The following is a 4,989-nucleotide window of genomic DNA, read 5'->3' on the forward strand; positions in this document are numbered from 1 at the left end:
CAGAAAGGGATATATATTATTTATGGATATAAATGTGTATAGTAGAAATACTAACATGTTTGTGAGAATGATAAACACCAAATTGCTGATGGTAGTTACCTTTGGGGATTGAGGAAAGGTATATTGGAGATGTCAATTCAAGTGATGTTATATTTTTAAAGCTAGGTGTTAGATATGTAAGTGTAGGTGTTAATTAATGTTCTTCATTCTGTCTTATAGGACACAAATATTTCATAACAAAAAAATAAAAATTTAAAAAGTCATAATCTGTATAATCTTAACCTAAAAGAACTACATCTTTAAACACCTATTACTATACCTTGTATATAGTAAACAGTCAAAAAGCATTTGTTGAATGTAAAAAACAAACCACATTTTTCCAATAGGGAGTAATAATTGGAGTCTACTTTTCTATGTTCTCATTTTAGTAGATATTATTGGAAATTTTATGGCGACCAATAAAATGTGTTTTAAAATGTGTTTTAAAAAATGTGTTCAAATAGATCATTAACTGGAAGTCCTATTTATCCTGTCATCTGATTTAGTGAAATGTAGAATGTTTAGCAGGCACCAGCATTACAAAATAACTTAGTCCTTGAGGAGGAAATCAAACAATAAATGTGTCAGTAAGATTTTAATCTCTAGGACCCTGCATCTAGTAGTCATTAAATAAATATTTGTTGAATGAAGCAAATACAGGATATATAAAATTATGTGAAGTGAAAAGCCTGTTTTTCTGAAACTTTGAGGGAAAGATTTTCCTGAGAAGTTAGCAACTTTGGGGAAAAAAATCAATTTAAATTGCTGACTCACACTCAGAAGAGTGAGAACTCTCTCTGTGTGTTTAGGAATTTTCCCCATGGACTACACTATTTTGTACAACTGGAAGGCTCTAAACATTCATATAGATGTGCTGGATAGGATAAACAAAACATTGCTCTTCCTGTTAATGGATTGCTTAAGCAAAATCTCTAAATCACCAAATTTTTATCTACATAGTAAACTGTCTAAAATATATTATCAAGTAAAGGGAGCACCTGGGTGGCTCAGTCGGTTAAGCGACTGACTTCAGCTCAGGTCATGATCTTGCGGTTCAAGCCCCACATTGGGCTGTCTGCTGTCAGCACAGAGCCCGCTTCAGATCCTCTGTCCCTCTCTCTTTCTGCCCCTCTCCCCCAAAGAAATAAACATTTTAAAAATATTCATGGAAGGGGTGGATAGAAACAATTTTCTAGCACCAATACATCAATGGAAAAGAACAAATCTTAACATGGTAAAGCATATTAGATCTTTGTCTTTGACTTTCAAGATGAGTTGTTTATTTAAAGTCTTGTTAAGGAAGGACAGGGACAAGTGCAGAGTGATGGACAGGCCCATCTTAAATGGAAAACTCCATGGGATGTTTTGAAGATTTGTAACATGGGAAAATGTTAAACATAAAATGTCAGTTGGAAAAAGAAAACACATGCAAAATGTATATGATTCCAAATATAGGGTGACCAAATAATTTATTGTTGAAACTGGGACGTTCCGGGGAATGAAAGTTGGTGCTGAAATACTTAAAATTATATATATTTTTCGTTGGTTTGAAACCCTCTCAGGAGCTTCACCCAGGGCCAGCTCTCAGGTCAACTGGTGGTCACATCTTTTCAATGATGCTCCCTAACATTTTGAAATATTTATTAAAAGATAAATTAAGCTTTGCGCAGTGGCAGTATCATAGCCAATGAGGTTTATCCGAGGCGCGATTATTGCTAATTAAAAGATAAATTAGTTTTTAATTTATTAGAATACATATAATAAATAGATCTACTCAAATCTATTTTCAAAAATAAAATTCTAAAAATTGTAACATAGATCTGTGAATATTAAAACATAAAATCTTCTTTATATTGATTATTCAAGCATCTAACTAGCCTAACCAGAATTCTTATTGTTGGTACTTATTTATGTCTTTTAATCAGTATACTAGCTGTATCTGACTCTACCGAGTTACTAGGATTTCTTTTTTTTGAACAATGTATTTTTTTCAATGTGGTCTTATTTTTACCTTTTCATAAAATTACATATAATTTTTTATGTTTATTTATTTTTGAGAGAGAGACAGAGTATGAGCAGGGGAGGGGAAGAGAAAGAGGGAGACACAGAATCAAAAGCAGTCTCCAGGCTCTGAGGTGTCAGCACAGAGCCCAACATGAGGCTCGAAATCAAGAACCATAATCAAGACCTGAGCCAGTCAGACGCTCAACCGACTGAGCCACCCAGGCACCCCAAAATTACATAAATTGATTAATACGTTTGAAATTATTGACAAACATCAACTTACTCTTTTCTGTACTCCATAATTTATTTATTTACTTTAAAAAGTTTGTTTATTTATTTATTTTAGTAACCTTTACACCCAACGTGGGGCTTGAACTCACGACCTTGAGATCAAGCATTGCACCCTCTTCTGACTGAGCCAACCAGGCGCCCCTGTAGTCCATAATATATATATTTTTAATGTTTATATAGTTTTGAGAGAGAGAGAGAGAGAGAGAGAGAGAGAATGAACGGGGGAGGGGCAGAGAGAGAGTGGGACAGAGGATCGGAAGTGGGCTCTGCACTGACAGCTGAGAGCCCCATTCGGGGCTTGAATTGTGACCTGTGAGTTCATGACCTGAGCCAAAGTCAGCTATCAACCGACTGTGCCATCCAGGTACCCCATCCATAATATTTTTAAATGAGAAAATACTTTTGCTACAAGTGCTGAGTACCTAGTAACTTCAGAGGAAATTCTACAAAATGGAGCCTATTTTCTTTTTCTTTTGTATTGAAAAGCATATGTATCTACATTCAAAAAATAAATTTTTGACAAAAAAAACTTGCTTCCACGGTTTCACTAAATCTAGATATGCAAAGTCAGAGAGCTTCTCAATTTTACTCCATTCCAATATAGAATATAAGTTTACCCATTAAAAATAGAAGTTCCATTAAGTTCTTGTCATAAACCCATATAGTCCAAAATGTAATTATGGAATACAGAATTTCAAAATCAGACATACACAATTGAGTTCTCATTATTAACTTGTTCTATTCCTCTGTTGCTTTTGCAGAAGATGAATTTAAATATCTTGCTATTTACATTGTTTTTAATAATTGCAATTTGCTAAAAGTTTCAGCAATGGTGTTTCATTTGTTGAATATTGAATCCACATTTCTAACTGATTTTGAAGAAAATGCAATAAAGATTTAGAAGACTCATTTACAAAACGCTACAAATATAAGGCACAGGTAGATTTACAAGATTCAAAGTCTCTCATATTTCTAAAATCTAATTAATGACAGGCAGTAAAGACAAGAAGGGTGTCCCGCCATGCTGAAGTGTTTTTTTAATCATTTTATTGAGATACAATTCATATACTGTAAAATTCACTCATTTAAAATGTACAATTTAGTGGTGCTTAGTATTTCAGAACATTTTCATCACCCTAAAAGGAAACCCCATGCCCATTCAAAGTATTTATTTCTTTATTTCCTTTAATTTAAATTTTTTTACTGTGAAATATAATGTACATACAAAGAAATGCATATATATGTACACACACACACACACACACACACACATATATATATATATATATGTATGTATGTATATATATTAATAAGTAACCATAAAGTGAATACCCTTGCAACTCTCACTCTGGTCAACATATGAAACATTGCCACCCCAATGTATACTATCCTCTTTTGACCATCTAGAGGTAAACACTATCCAGACTTTTGTTATAATAATTTCCATGGTTTTCTTTTTAGTTTAACTACTTACAATTTTCTTTCCTTTTTAAAGTTAAGATATAATTGGGGGACCAAGGTGGCTCAGTCAGTTGAGCACCTGACTCTTAATTTCAGCTCAGGTCATGATCCCAGGTCATGAGCCCGGAGTTGGCTCTGTACTGAGTGTGGAGCCTGCTTGAGATTCTCTCTCTCTCTCTCTCTCTCTCTCTGTTCCTCCCCCTCCCTCTTTCTCTCTTTCTCTCTCTAAAAAAAAAAAAAAAAGAGAGAGAGAGAGATAATTGACATATAACATTATACTAGTTTTAGGTGTACAACATGATTTGATATTTGTATATATTGTGAAATAATCACCACAATAAGTCTGGTTAACATCCATCACCATATATAATTACACAATTTTTTTCTTGTGATGAGAACTTTTATGATCTCTCTTAGCAACTTTCAAATATGCAATACAGTATGATTAACTATAGTCATCATGATGTACATTACATCCCTAGGACTTATTCATTTTATAACTAAGTTTATACCTTTTGACTCCCTTCACCCATTTCCCTAGGAATCCCACTCCCTTCTTTCCCCCAACTCCCACCCCTGAAACGCCAATCTGTTATCTTTCTATGAGCTCAGTTTTTGTGTTTGTTTTTGTTTTTAAGATTCCACACACAAGTGAGATATTAAAGAGCTATCTGTGATTATATTCCTAAAAAATACGGTTTTGTTTTACCTATCTCGATTCTTATATATCTTGCTTCTCTTGATCAGCATTATGCTTACCAGATTTGCTTGTCGTGTTGTACGTGGAAGTAGTCTGTTCATTGTCATTACTGTGTATTCAAACTCATGAGGATTTTCTAACAACCACTTGGTTGTTAGGTCTGTAGAACATTTGGTTATGGCTGTGTAGAATAACTATCTTTTGGTGAGAGAACTTTATCAGCAGAGGGTTTTGATATTTGTTTTGACTTGTTTTATGGCCTACTGTAAGGTTAAGTTTTATACAAAGTATTTATTTATTTATTTATTTATTTATTTATCGTCTTTTAAAAATTATTTTATTAAAAAAATTTTTTTTTAATTTTTATTAAAAAAAATTTTTTTTTAATGTTTATTTATTTTGGGGACAGAGAGAGACAGAGCATGAATGGGGGAGGGGCAGAGAGAGAGGGAGACACAGAATCGGAAGCAGGCTCCAGGCTCTGAGCCATCAGC

At 33.6% G+C, this 4,989-nt stretch overlaps 1 non-coding gene across 1 annotated transcript; it reads left to right on the forward strand.

Annotated features, from left to right (window-relative positions):
- Positions 1–1,697: 1,697 nt before the first annotated feature.
- LOC115519647 lies at positions 1,698–1,833 on the forward strand. The gene has a single exon (XR_003970622.1). It is a non-coding gene; the product is annotated as a U4 spliceosomal RNA (small nuclear RNA).
- The last annotated feature ends 3,156 nt before the right edge of the window (positions 1,834–4,989 follow it).

This window comes from Lynx canadensis, chromosome B4 (assembly GCF_007474595.2).
Source record: "Lynx canadensis isolate LIC74 chromosome B4, mLynCan4.pri.v2, whole genome shotgun sequence".
Classification (NCBI taxonomy): Eukaryota; Metazoa; Chordata; class Mammalia; order Carnivora; family Felidae; genus Lynx; species Lynx canadensis.